We start from the raw sequence: 14935 nt of genomic DNA, 5'->3' as shown, positions 1-14935 counted from the left end.
AATTCCCCAACATGAAGTTTTGGGTTTTGTTTTTGTTTTTCAATTCTTGTGCAGTTAACATGCAGTGTTATCTTCATTTCACGTGTACCATACAGCCATTCAACGGTTCTACATATTACTCAGTGTTAATCAAGACAAGTGTACTCTTAATCCCCTTCACCTATTTCACCCACGCAACACCCTCCCCCCACTGCCCTGCCCCCCCCTCACGAATTCTTCAGTGATTCCTTGAGCGTGAGCAAATGGAGCGATAAATCAGCCCAAGGGCACTCAAAGTTCAAGAATAAGCTCCAAGCACCAGGGACCTGGCTGGGACAAAGGGAGATGGGACACAGGGCGGAGATGGGGAGAGCAGAGAAAGGAGGCAGAGGAGGGTGTCCCGGAGCATCCGCCAGGGCTCGCAACTGGTGGGCTTGGGCCGGAAGCTGCCCTGTTAGCAGAAGACCCCAGGCCTTTGGGCCCGATTCCCGCGGCCCTGGCAGACGGCAGCTCGGCACAGTGAGACCCAGGTAGTTCCCAATGGTTCGGTGAACCTGGACTCACCGAGGGGCAGGACTCGCCCACCGGGGGATCCAGGCTGCACCGGATACGGGGTAGAGGGCTGCAGACACTGATGTAGAATCTATACCCACTACAGGCCACAGACTCCCAGCAAGTGAGATTCTAGCTAAAAGAGTGTTTCTGAACATTTGATGGGCTGATTGCAAATTGTGCTTCAGGATTCATTAAAGCTGCCTTTCCAAGAGAACCTGTCAAGGCAAAGAGACATACCCAACCAACCTCCAAGCTCCACTCTGATGCCAAGGGGCCCACTCCCCAGCTCTCTGCCTCCAGACTCCTAGCAACTGGGCCCTGTCTTGCTTGAGGTAGCATGATTCCCCTGGAGGCACCCAGCAGAACTGCTGGTGTATCTGGCACAGGCCATCTGGCTTCTAGGACCTAGTCTCAGAAAGTAAAGCTTGTAGTTTGCTCTTCCATTTTCCGTGGTGTGAGTATGGCATGATATCCCTGTGTGGCTCCTCTCGGATGTTGGGTAATCTCTGCGTTTTTCCATCACTCGCCCTCGGAGAAATCCCACAGCCAAAGGCGTGACTACTGGCCAACATTTCAGGGTAGCAAACTCTCTTGCCTGCTTTCTCTTTCTCTTTTGCCCTCACTTACAGACTCCATCTACACTTTTAAAAAGACCACTGTCCCCATCCCTCAGCACTACTGCCCCTGTCCAGGGTCCAAGGATAGGACAGTCTCCTCTCAGATGACATGTTGCCATTTACAGGGAGATTCGGTGCAAAGCAGTGGAGCTTCCGTGGTGAAATTTTCGGCACTAGGACAACAGATAGGGGCATTTTAGTCACTGTACTAGGTAAAGACTGAATTATTCAGTGCTTGAAAACAAGAAATTAATGAGAGGCAATGTGGTGCTTCAAACCCCTCAGGAAGCTGTGGTGGCCCCATGGTTGGGAGGAGGGAAAGGGCAGCCGAGAGGAAACAAATATATATCAAGCACCTGCTAGGTGCTTTAACTGTGATGTCCCATGAAATCCACAACCAAAGGGCATAGGTGTTATTTACACCTGGATCACTTGGATTCCACATCCACAGGCTGTATTCTAAGGCACTGGCCCCTGTCTGCTCCTTAGAAAACTGAGCTTTAGGGGTGCCTTAGGTGGCTCAGTCAGTTAAGCATCTGACTTCGGCTCAGGTCATGATCTCATGGTTCGTGGGTTCGTGCCCTGCATCAGGCTCTGTGCTGTCAGCTAGAGCCTGGAGCCTGCTTCAGATTCTGTGTCTCCCTCTCTCTCTGCCCCTTCCCTGATGGAGCTCTGTCTCTCTCCCTCTCAAAGATACATAAACATTAAAAAATTAAAAAAAAAAAAGAAAAGAAAACTGAGCTTTAGGCAGCAGCCCCCAATTCTTCACCAGATGCTAATCTCCTCCCCTTGCAAACCTACTTCTCTGCTCTGTTTCCCACCTCCCTCAGTCACCTCATCTACCTTGGTGCCTAGAATTACCCTGTTAATGCTTCCTACACTGGGGATCAGAACTGCCCTCCTATCAGTGCTCGGTAACCGTCCAGGTCTGGCTGTGAGAGGCCACACTCAGCACCATGCCCTCCAGGAAGGGACCTTTTTAGGCAGAGGACAAAGGGTGGAGCACAGAAAGGGAAGGAGGGCACAGAGTTCTTTTGCAAGCTATGCCTTTGTGCCCCACTCCCCACCCTTCCCTCTTCTGCAAGCTCATAGATTAGAGTCCACCTCCGAAGCCCGGTATCAGGAAGAAGATTCTACGGGGTGGGTTTGTCTGGCCTAATTCACCACGTCCCCCTGGCTCCTTGGTCTTGTCACCATGGAAACCTTGTGAGGTCACCAGTATCATTAAAATGGGAGGGAAAAAGTGTTTCTCCCTCTCCCAAAGAGAGCACCCGCTTGGCTCTGGTGGCTTCCGTGTCAGAGTGAGGAGGACAACATGCAGGGTGAGGGGAGAGATTGTGCCCCATCCTCAGGGATGGATTAACCCCTTGATACCCAGCATGTTGGCTGCTCAGACACAAGCCTTCTGTATCCCTGAACATTTTCAGGCATCCTTGCCCAGAAAGAAAGAATCCCGCATCTTTGCACACGTGTCAAAGCAGGCTCCATGCTACCCCCGGAGAAGTGAGAAAGGGCTCTTCCCAGGCAACACTACCAGGTAAATGCTCATCTATCAGACCCAGGTGGTGGTGGGGGCCGCTGTGGGAGAAGAGAGGGGGAGCCAGACCACTGTTCCAGACATTTCTCCCCCTCGGCCAAAGGTGAGAGTGGGGATCGCTGGTTGGGGCTGACACAGGAGTGGCAGGGGTCAGGGTTGGTGCCACAGACCCTTTAGCCCTTCTTCCCGCATGCTCCAACAGACCGTGGATGCTCGCCGGCACTCGAGAGGGCCCAGTGCACCTACTGCTCCCCTCAGAGGTCAGCAGTGGGGCCGACAGCTCAGCTCCTCCTCTCCACCTCTGTTCTGCACACAAGTCAACTCTGGCCCGTCTTCCTCCCACGATCCCCAAAGTCTCTCGGCTGCCCTCCGGGAGCCCAAATTTCTCTTGTCACTTTCAAGACCCTTCCCAGCACCCACCGCCATGAAATTTCTCCCCAACCATCCTGTCGGCCAGTAGATCTCCTCCCTTTTCTTGGCGCTAGACTCAGGTTGCTTCTTTTAATCACACTGTTCCCCAAGCCTGAGACAACCTCTCCCTCCTATGATGTCTGTGTATTCCCATATTACATTTTTATCATCACTTGTACCATTTCCACAACACCCCACATCACTGCAGGGACGTCACTAACCCTCCTCTACCACGGCCACCACCGCCACCACCATTGGACTCCCTTCCCTGCCACCAGCATCACCACAGCCACCATCGCCACCACCGTGATTGCCTTCTCACTGTCAGTGCTCCCCCACGCCCCCACACCATCTCCTCACAATGCCGCACCCCCTCTCACCTCCACTGTTATCTGTCACCACCCATGTCTTCACTGCATGACCACTTATCATTACCAGCACTAGGCTGGACTCGTGATCATCACCACCATTTGGAGGGATGTAACGTTTTCCTTCATATGATCAGTGGTTCGATCAGTCAGTCAATTTCAAATCCTTCCATGGTGGCCATGGAAGAATCCATATAGGGAGGGGCAGCTGTGTCACATGGCCCCTCATTCTTGCTCCCTGGGTCTAATTGCTCACTGGTTGCCATTGTTGTCACCAAAGTAGGGCATGGGGGCTCTTTCTGTAGCACCTCAGGGCATGACTGAGACATAGCTATAACACTAACAGTAAGGGGGCCATAATATGAGCGGCTGCAGAGAGTAGAAATCAGCACAAACTTTCTGAAGAGTCGTTCAGTGACATGACAAAAGCCCTTGGAAAGTGCATTCTCAGAAATTTTACTTCTAAGAACCCAACCTAAGGAAATAATTAGATCAATGTGCAAGGATGATGTGTGGGTGTTATAATAGCAAAAACTGGAAACAGTCTAAATGTAAAAAGAAAAAAAGAGATGGCTTTTAAAAAATCACATGGATTAATATGCAGCCATTAAAACAGAATATATACATTTATCTCAGGACGTAAAAATATGCTAACTCTGCATTGTTCGTGAACAAAAGCAGGTTTGATATCAGCATTTGTAGAATAGCCCCCCAGTTCTGAAAAATATAAACGTGTTCATGAAACAGAGTGAAAATAGTTTATCTTCACAGTTGGCACCAAATTCTTCTTGGACAGGAAACTGTCTTTGTTTAGAAAAAAAAAAAATAGCTTGGTCAACTGTTTAATCAGATGATGGTCGCAAACCACTCAGCATGAGACAAGGAGAGGAAGTCATTTGGCTCCTAAGGAGGATAGCAGAGAAACACACAGTGATCAGAGAAGGGAGATAGGGCAGTTGGCCTGGAGGAGATGGGACATGTGTACCAGGAAAACTCCCTGGCCGTTTGGGGGCGGGATAGAAGACCTTTTGGGGGGGGGGTCCCTGGCCTCTGCTTGCATAGCTGCATATGGGCTATTTCCTCTTCTCTCCCACATCAGATATGTCGTCAGCTTCCAAGTTTTCCATTCATTCAGAATGGACTTGGAGAAGGGGCCCAATTTCAGGTCTGATCCACCCCACGTGGTTGTTTCTGGTGGGGTATATGATGGGATAGTACCTGCATGATTTAGTTTTGTTTGTTTGTATTTTCTGATTTTCTAAAATAAACATTAATGAAAAAAAAATGTAAATTTCAGGAAACACATTGGGAATACACCAGAGAGTCCGGAACCAGATCACCTGAGTTTAAAAGAATGGCCCACACCCCCCACCACAGACCCCCCAAAGTGCCTGCACATTGTGGGCACAGTCTTGATGCGCCCCCCCCACCCCCACCCAGGACCATCCATCCAGATGTTCAGTACCATGGAACCTGGTCCCGAGAGTAACATTCTGGGAAGATACAAGGAATTCCCAATCCTGTGTCTAAACTTAGGTCTGTTTTCTCAGTCTGATATCTGCTCAGAGGACCCACATCTTCCTGTGTGGTTAACATGAATGACCCCCTTTTACAGGGGGTGTCCCGCAACTCACAAGGACTTAGGCATTCACAGCATGGTATCTTAAGATAACACATACGACAATTTCAATAATCACACAAAAGATGCACACACGTACCAGCAGGGTGGCTGTGTTTTGGAAGATCACCATCACCACCGTAGCCTCCAGCCTCCTTTCATCCAGCCGGTTCTGCCTCCATTTGGGGTTAGCTTGAGGTGGGCCTGAAGGGACACAAAAAAAGAGGAACTGGGGGAGGGCTGTTTTGACCCCATCTCCTGCCGTGTCCCTAATCCGCACAAAACCCTGTGCGGTTCATTCACTTGGTATTCAGTGGAATAATGTAGCTGGTAATGAATTTGTTTTGCATTCAGTTGGATAACACTGTTAGTTATGAATTTATAATTTGCAAAGGGATAAGGCTTTTTTTTTTCTTCGAGGCGTCAGAGAAGCTGTTGCTTACAAACTTGTAATTCGCCGCTGCAAATCCATCTGTAAATGACACTATTGCAAGCCGAAAATCTCTCAGGCACGGGGGATACAGCCTCAGAATTAAATTGTGTGTTTGACAAGAACCTGCTGTTCTGTCCTGCCCCGGCCCCGTCGGCCCCTCCCTTCCTCCTGCGTTCAGGCTCAGCCTTGCCAGCTTGACTCTGGCAGTTCGGCTCCCACCACACTTACCCCCAAGTCATCCAGTGCCAGCCCCTGAGGGGGTGGGGTGGGGTGTACAGACGGGCTCGGCCAACACAGGTGTAATCTGGGCCTGTGGAACGAACACAGAAGCCCACTCTCCACTCCCCCTAACTCCTTCTGGGCCTCTGTTACCCCATCATGAGAGACCCCAACCCCCTTAGAAGTGTTTCCCACAGATTTGTCAGCCAGAGGGGTGGTGACTGCGCCCAGGGGAGTGCCCCCCCCCAACCAGGACTGAGCCCAGACTACAGGAAAAGGGTGGGAGTACTGGCCCGAGGACCAAAAGGACAGTGATCTGTAAGACCTCAGCCCACACAGACTACACGGAGCCGAACCTCTTTGTCTCAACCATTTCTAGGCTCTTGTGTTTTATATTTTGGGTCTTACTTCGTTTTTGCTTCTCCCAATTACTATTCACTCATTTATCTTTTTTTTTCCTTTTTTTAGTAAAAGTTTCTCTTGAAGAGTTAACTCAGGATGAAAATGAAAAGAAGGCTCAACCCATAGCGGCGCTGTAGAAGGAAACTGGTGCCGGGTAGGAAGGCAGGGCTGGGAAAAAACTCGAAGGCGCATCAGCAGGGAGTCAGCCATCCTCGGCACGGGCCAGACACCGATTGGGAGCACCGGGGCACAGCGTAGCCTCTGCCGTGGAGGCTCGAGTCTCTGCCAATGATCGGGCAGCGAGGACAAGGTGAGACCACTGTTTTGATCGAAGGAATCTGTGTGTTGTGAGGTCCCATGGCAGAGGCTGTGTGACCTCCGGCAAGTTGCTTAACTACTCTGAACTTCCTCCGTTGTCTGTCAGTATCTGCTGAGCACTTGCATTGTAGGCCGTCAAAGGGATGTACGTGCAGTCTCACGGGGAATGCAGACATCACATTATTACAAATAACTGGGGGCATAGTCTGGGGGAGAGTCCTGGGAAGGACTGAAATTGAAGCCAGGATCTGAAGGATGAATGGAAGTTAGCTGGATGAAGACGGAGGAAGAGTGCCCCTGGGGCAGAGGGAACAGCATGTGCCACAGTCTAGAGGCAAGACACGTAACATGTGCATCCAGGGTGCTGAACGAAGGTCAGTGTGGCTGATGTGCGGGAGTAACAGGAAGCAGGGAGAGTAGCTGAGAGAGCTGCAGGGTCCAGACCACCCAGGGGCTCATGGGCGCCCTACAAATTTGGGATTTCAGGGAGATGTGAAACACGTGACGATTTTAAGCAGGGGAAGGATCTATCCGACTCAGTGTTTTGCGATCCTTTTGGCACTATGGGGCTAATGCCTTGAAAGGACCAGTGAGCACGTGGTAGGGGGTGGATTTCATTGTCTGGTGGAGAGATGATGGTGTCTCAGACAAAGGGGGTGGCAGCAGAGAATGGAGACAGGGGAAATATGCAGGAGGCAGAATGAGCAGAGGTGGATTTGATGTGGGGGGTGGAGACAGGAAGGTACAAAAAATTCCAGAGTTTCTGTGAGAGCCGCAGAGATATGGGATCGGGGTTGAGCAGGGGGGGGGGCGGGGGGCTTGTGTCAGAAATATCCCAGGTTTAGTTTTGAATCTGAGCTCCCCGGGAGGCAGAGGATCTCACGAGTCTGGAACCTGGAGAGAATCTGGGCTGGAGATGCGTTTCAGGGATGAGGAGCCTTGTCAGTGGCATCGGTGACCACTAGACGGGTGGGAGCGGGGGGGCAGGACAGGACGGGGAGGGGGGTAGGATGGAGGTTGAGGATGAACAGGACGGACGTAAAGCTGAGCCTGGGGCAACTCCAGTGCTCCGACAGGGCAGGGTGGAAAGCGGCGGAGGCAGCTGAGAGCCAGGGGTGAACACTCAGCCAGCAGAAATCCGGGAAGGCTTGGTGCCCCTGAAGTTGAGGGCAAAGAGGGGGCTGACTAAAGAGGTGGTTAACTAACTGAATGCAGTGGGAAGACAAGTCAGATCAGGACCCGGAGTGGGGTGTCTTGGAGGTCACCGGTGACCTTAGCATTTCACTAGACGAAAGGTACAAGCAGGTGCCAGATCGCTAAGGGAGGGAGAATCAGCGGGGGCTGGGGAAGAAGAGGCAGGGCATCTTGGGGAAGAGACAGCTCTTGGGGTAAGTCTGGCTGCGGAGAGAGGAAAGTCGAGCCAGTGCTTGGAGAGGGAAGTGGGATCTTACTTTTAAGACAGAAGAGTTTAGAAAGCAGGTTTAAATGCTGATGGACAGAAACCAGGAGAAAGAGGCGGGGGGCAGGGGGGTGGACGGTGATTTCACTGACAGGAGAGCAGAGAGTGAGGGGTAATGGATAACATAAGACTCCCCAGAAGACAGGAGGGGATGATAACAACTCAGCTTGCTCATGCTGTTGGCAGACTAATGCTGTTAGCGGGGTCTGGGTGTCAAAGGTTCAGGGGAGGGAGGGGTGTGAAGCCTCGGAATGTGCACTGGGGCCTGGGGGCGGGGGTGCTGAGTTACGTGCCCTGTTCCTTCTTTCCAGCTTTTTCCATCCCAGGTCACCTTAAAGCTATTTTGTTTCATAAAGATGTAAGACAAATAAGCATTGTAGAGATTCCATATTCACGAAACATGGCTTGAGAAGTCACTACAGCAGACTCTGCTGGACATCGAGGACACGGAGGTATCTGCTCTCCAGCAGCTCATGGTCCGGTGGGGGAGGGTCGGACTCACAGTGACAGTGTAGTGTGGCAAGTGCCGCACGTGCAGCGGACAAGGGCTCTGTGGTGGTGCAGAGGAGGGACCTCACGCATGGCGAGAATATGTCAGGAGGTTCCGGCGGTTGGTCTCCAGGAGAAGAAGAAGGCAGGCATTCCACCCAAAGAGGAGAGCAGGTGTATTGGCTAGTGTGTTGAAGAGCTGCGAGTAGCTCCTCCTGGCAGAAGCAATGGGAGCAAGAGGCCACAGAGAGGAGGTTGCGGAGACAGACAAGGGCCAGCTCCTGAAAAGAGCAGAATGCCAAACTAAGGACACCGGATTTTCCTTGTAGGAATGGGGAAGCCATGGAGGGTCATAAACAAGTAGATCAGAAAGCTGATGTCAGATGGGGCGCCTGCGTGGCTCGGTCTGTTCAGCTTCCGACTTCAACTCAGGTCATGATCTCGTGATCTGTGAGTTCGAGCCCCCACGTCAGGCTCTGTGCTGACAGCTCAGAGCCTGGAGCCTGCTTCGGATTCTGTGTCTCCCTCTCTCTCTGCCCCTCCCCTGCTTGTGCTCTGTCTCTCTCGCAAAAATAAACAAACATTAAAAAAAAAAGGGGGGGGCTGATTCCAGCAACAGTGGACTCCACAGAATAAATCTGAAGGTTGGCAGATCCATTAGTTGGCCATCAGCTAATGCAGGGGCCAGTGGGTCCAAGACAGGGCCTGGTCATCAGTAGAGAGAAGAAACCTGTCTACACAATTTTAAGAGGGTGGAATGAACAGCACTTAGTGCCCAGTTGGATATGGGAAAGCAAGAGTCTAAGATGATCACAAGTTTCCAGCTTATGTGGAAGGCTGGAGGGTGGCGCCGTCGACCGAGATGGGGGAGATAAGAGGGGATACATTTGGGGGTGGGAAAGACAATGGGTTCTGGCTTGGGCACACTGAGTTAAGGTGCCTGCATGACATCCTCATGGAAATGTCTAGCAGGCAGGTGGCAATACGGTCTGAAGTTTTGGAATAGTCTCTTCTGGAAATAGCAAATTGGAAGTCAAGAACCTTTAGGGAGTGTGGAAGACTGCCCTGGGGGAAAGTGTACAGAGTGAGAAGAGAGTCCTAGTGAGGATCCCCACGGATCACCAACATCCCAGGGACCAGAGGAAGAAGAATCCTTGAAGCCAACTCAGAAGCAGCACTCAGAGAGGTAGGAAGAGAACCAGGAGAAAATGAGCTATGATGCTATAGAGTAGAGGGTGCCCCAGTTATCAGGGTCGGGACCACAAAACGATCACCTTGGACAGGGGACAAAGAGGGTCTGCTGGTCTTAGCAAGCACAAGGTCTTGCTCAGTGAGGGTGATTTCAACAATGCAATGACAGCTGAAACCAGGCTGTGAAGTTTAAGGAATGATCGGAAGTGAGGAAGAAGAGGCAACCAGTGTACAAAAATCTTTGGAAAACCTTGCCTTGGCTGGGGAGATTACAGCGAGCAGGAAGGTGACAGAAATGTCCCCAGACATAGCTTCCTCGATAGGAGCCCCACCGCTGTCCAGCTGCAGAAAAACACATGTCGTCGCCTCCTCATTCCGAAATGGCCTTTCCTAGGAGATCAGATATAGACACTCCTTTACCTGGGGATTTTCTCATGGGAAGTTTGCCTATAATATTATCCATCGATCCCACCTTTGTGTTCAGAAATTTCCCTAGGCTGCAAATATTGACAACAATATTTATGAACACTTACTAAGCCCTGTGCTGAACATGTTACATGGCGTTAGCCCTCAAGATAACTACCAAGATACTTGGTATCTTGATATCTACCAAGAAAGAAGGGAAACTGAGGCTTGGGAAGATTTAGCAAGTCACGTGATTAACAGAAAAGCCAGCATGTGGGCCTTCCAACTCCACTGCCAAAGTGAGAGCTTCTCTATTATCTATTTTCTCTGAACGTGCTCTCTCTGGCTCTGGCTCTGCCTCCCTGGTGCCAGGACCCACTCTTTTTGAGAATTCAGCCTGCAGACTGAATCCTGGTTTCCTCCTGACCTGCATGCCAGTCTCAGTCCTATGCTATCAGTCACAATGGATTGCAGGCTAATAAAAACAGCTACCATTTTTCTAGCTCTTGCCTCCCATGCCCCCACCTGGGGCACAATGCTTGGTGCTTCCTGTTCTTATCTCATTCCATCCCCAAGGCAACCCTATGCAGTCTCTATGACTTTGACCATTTTGCAGGTAAGGAACCTCAAGTTCAGAGAGGGTAAGTAACTTCCCCAAGATCACACCGCTAGTAAATGGCAGAGCTGGAATTGAAACCCAAGTCTGCCTGATGCAAAACCTTCCAGTACCCACTCTTCCCTTCCATGGCCACACGGCAGCGGTTCCCAACCCTCGGGTTGCAGGATCTCTGACATCCCACCCTATCCGGGAATCCAATCACTCAGTCATCCCTGAGTGTGTTTGTCAGACTCCTATTGGTTGTGTGAGACACAAACCCAACGAAACCAGTTAGAACAATAAAGGGATTTATTGGCTCTTAGAGATGGATAGGATGTAGTTGCAGCTCCCAGGACTGAAAGAAAGGCTGCCAGGCCATAAAAGCCAAGACTGGGACTCAGTGCCACCAGCGTGCTCTCTAAACTCCTCTCCCCTCTGTTGCCTGGCTTGGCTCCTCCAGTTAGTGGGAGAGTTGGCTGTCAGCAAACTTTGCATCCTGGTAGGAAGAAGGCTTCCCTCCCCCCTGCATCTACATATCAATCTCCGGGAACGAGTCTGATTGGTTCCGCTTGGGTAGTGTGCCCACCCCTTGGGCCAATCCCTGGTGCTAGAGGATGAGGCTCTTTGACACCTGCAGCCCACCTGCTGGCAATGGGGTAGGATAAGTGGGAGTAGCGGGCTCTGCCACGGACAACCCACCAGGTCTATGTGACAACACGGGGGACTTTCCCAAAGGAAGGGGATGTCAGAAGTGGGATGATGGAAAACGGGCTGAAGAGGTAAATGTCACCGTCACAGTCCACTACATGGGTCCATGTGAGAGACGGGGGCAGGCACGACACAGACACCATCTTGGGGGAGGTCACAGCCTCCCGAAGAAATAAGGCTTGTAGACACAAAGCCGTTAAGAAGAACTGATGGCAGCTACCATCCATGGAGTACCTACCAGGTGCCAGGCATTGGGCCAAGCACTTCCACAGGCATTGTTTTATTCCAAGCTCACAATGACCCTGGAAAGTAGGTACCATTATCATCCCTATTTTTCTGAGTCAAAGAGACATTAGAAGACAACTTTTTTTTTTTTTCCTTTTTGGCAAGGCAGCCAACATAGGGAAAAATAAAAATGTTTATGGGCTCCTTATCCTCGCTCAGAGAGGTTAAGTGACTTGCCCAAGGTCACACAGCCAGCACATTAAATGAACATCCTGGGAAACATTTGGTTAAGGGCCAAAAGAGTGCTTCTGTTTTTCTTTGCCAACTAAGGACTAGGGAAGGCTGTCTGGAGATGGCAGGGGGATGGGATATGGATCTAAGCAGAAATCTGAAGGCTGGGACATCTGGGTAGGCGGCCAGGGAGGTTGAGGGGAAGAGAGAATGAGTTAATCTCCAAACTCTAAGGAAGGCAAGCCCGAGCACCGCCCAGAACCTAGTTATTCCCTCTCACCTGTGACAGCCCTTTGGAGATTTATAATCAGATTTATAATCTTCTGAGAATTCTCTTCTTAAGCCTGCTCTGACCAGCCCACCCCTTCTTCACAGGACATTTACACCAGTCCCCTTCTCTCCTCCATCCTGGCTGCCCTCCTAGGGATCCACCCAGTGGACTGGGGTCCTAGATATTTGATCCCCACAGGTGACAGAAGAAATGTCACCTCCCTTTTTCTACACAACTCACTTCTATTAATGAGACCCAAGATCAATTAGGTATTAAGCAGTCACATCTTACCCTCTGAAACCAAGCTCTCTGTCTCCTAACACTGTCAGTTCAAACACATCTCCCCCATTCCGGACATGGGCAGATGGTTCCATGGACCTCAGGCTAGAGAAACTTGTTCTCTTTCCTCAGGCTCAGCCCATTTTTGATCTCGGCTAGTCTTAGCATCATAGCTTCTGTGCAAATGGTCGACGAGACTATATGATTCCAGTTCTAGGAGGTACCTAGAGCGGTCACATTCGTAGGCACAGAAAATAGAATGGTAGTTATTGTTTACTGCATTCAGAGTTTCAGGTTTTCAAGATGAAAAGAGTTCTGCAGATGGATGGTGGTGGTCATTGCACGACAATGTGAAGGCACTTAGTGTCACTGAACTGCACGCTTAAACATGGCTAAGATGGTAAATTTCATGTGTATTTTACCACAATTTTTTAAGTGATAATTGCTGGGGCCTCTCGTTTCCCCAGGTCCCCAGGAGGATATCTCCCCCGCCCCAGGCAGCTGGACTCCCACCCTCACCACTTCTGGAAGACCCAGAATCTTGCAGAAGACCCCTGTGCACACACCTCTGAGAGAGCTTGGAGCACAAGTGAAACCATTGGTACCCTTAACACCTCGCTGCCCCTGGAATTCGGTCTCCCTGTGGGGCCAGCCTCAAAACAACCATCCAGCCCCATCTCTCTTGATCATTCCTCCACCTCTAGCTCAAGATCTCTACTTCCCTGCCATCTGAACTTTTGTCAGTGTCACCTAGACTCACTTCTATTCCTCACTAAACCAGTCAGCACCCAGTGCCCAACCATATGGCTCCTACCACCTTCCATCTCCTCCCTCCCCACCCCCAAAACCTTCCCCTGCCACATCACCAGTGGCCTCCTAAGTCCCAAGGCCAGTGGGTACTTTCCATTCCTTCCCTCCCGGCAGCTCTCCACAGCCTGTGACATGGCCGACCATGCCTTCCTCCAAACCCTGCCCTTCCAGGCCTGCACGACACCCTACTCTCATTCTCCTCCTACCTCCCTGACTGTCCCTGTTCCAGGGACTCTTTCCCAAAGCTCCAGCCTGGACCTACTGCTTTTAGTACTAGTCTACACAATCTTCCTGCTTAATCTCATCCCCTCAAATAATGATTCAGTTAAACAAAAAAACAACCCTCAAGGCCAGACATAGATCCATATACTCAACTGTCTTCAGGATGTCTCCACCTGTCCCAAACTGGACTTTTCATCTTCACCCCAGATGCGTTCTTCCTCTCTGTTCTCCGACAAAACTGGCAGCACAAGCATCTACCCGGCCTCCCCACCTATAAGCCATAAGCTGTAAGAGGCATCGTGGACTCCCTCCCTCTCAAAGTCCAGCCAGTCTCTAAGCCCTGTTCTAGTCTCCTAAATTTTTTTTCAAAGCATCCCCTCCTCTCCGTCTCTGCTCCCGCTCGGGCCCCTCCTCTCTCGGCTGGATTCATGCAACAGCCTCCTAACTGGTCCCCTCCCTGTGGCCTAGCCCTCAGGTCCCCCATCCACAAGGCCACAGTCGGTCTCCTGAGAAGGCAAGCAAGACCAGGTTCCTCCCTGATATCACCCTCCCCTCTGCCCCAGGAGAAAATCCAAGCGCCCAACTGTGGCTTCCAAGTCTCTCCAGGATCTGGTCTTCCTCTAATCCACTGTCCACAGAGCTGTCAAACAGGTCATCGCTAAAGGGCCCAGGGCGTCAAATCCCCTCTGTTCACTTCTGCCTCTGAGCCTCGGCTCTAACCCTCCTCCCTGCCAGAGGGCTCATCCCTACCTCCTCCACACTGACAGTCACCGGGGTAACTCCTACTTCTCCCTCCCCATGCAGCTCAGAGGTTGCCTCCTGAGGGAGCCTGCCAGCCCCTGACCTGGCTTGCTCCCCGCCCTCCCCACTCCTTTACCGTTTCTTCTAGAACTTGCATTTGTCCTGCATTTACCACCTCTCAGCTTACTCAGGAGTGCCCCCACTGCCCCCAGGAGCTGTGAGCTTCCTAAAATGCTGCCTTTCCTTCCTGAGACCCCAGAGTCTAGCATGGGGGCTGGCACCCAGAAAGTGCTGAATAAATGTTGAGTAAATGGATGAGTAACCGAAGAAATGATCAGTGTCTAACGCCTACCCGGGCACCGGAGCCTCCAGCTCCCAACTGTGCCTAGCCCAGAGCTTGGCACACAGTAGGCGCTCGGTAAAGGTTGTCCGTATTCTATTTTCTGAATTAATCTGCCTCAACGCAAGCTCTGGGGCAGGCTGAGATATGATAAGGAGAAAGGGGAGGGTCTGGATGCGGGAAACTTTAGCCAAAAGAGACGCTTGGGGTGCACCGCAGTGGGGGAAGGGGCAACAGGGTTGCCTGGAAAGGCGGGAAGAGCTAAGTCCCCAGCCCGCTGCCCCTCCGCGCCCCGAGGTCGGGCAGAGTCCCGCCGGGCTAGTCCGCCTCAGCCCGGACAGCGCAGGACCCCGGCGGTCACCCGGGTGCTGAGACCCCCCGGCTCGCGCGCTCGGCGCTCGGCGCTGGGCGGCGTGTGTGTCGCTTTAAAAGCTCCCTCCCGGCGCGCAGGGCCGGCCCCTTCTCTGACAGCGCCGAGCGAGCGGAGCCGAGCGAGCCGGGCGGCCTTT

The 14935-nt window shown here is 51.6% G+C and overlaps 1 long non-coding RNA gene across 3 annotated transcripts; it reads left to right on the top strand.

The window, feature by feature from the left end:
* Positions 1-2070: 2070 nt before the first annotated feature.
* LOC125910131 (uncharacterized) lies at positions 2071-13847 on the top strand. 3 transcript variants are annotated; one of them, XR_007453864.1, is made up of 4 exons: positions 2414-2473; positions 2579-2688; positions 6206-6449; positions 12781-13847. It is a non-coding gene; the product is annotated as an uncharacterized LOC125910131 (long non-coding RNA). The 3 variants fall into 3 exon arrangements; XR_007453862.1 differs by having other exon boundaries at positions 2071-2688; XR_007453863.1 differs by lacking the exon at positions 12781-13847 and adding an exon at positions 8243-10480 and having other exon boundaries at positions 2071-2688.
* The last annotated feature ends 1088 nt before the right edge of the window (positions 13848-14935 follow it).

The sequence above is a fragment of the Panthera uncia genome, assembly GCF_023721935.1.
Source record: "Panthera uncia isolate 11264 chromosome B3 unlocalized genomic scaffold, Puncia_PCG_1.0 HiC_scaffold_1, whole genome shotgun sequence".
NCBI classification, from domain to species: domain Eukaryota; kingdom Metazoa; phylum Chordata; class Mammalia; order Carnivora; family Felidae; genus Panthera; species Panthera uncia.
Note: the sequence above shows the minus strand (reverse complement) of the source record. Positions and strands in the feature narration are given on the sequence as shown.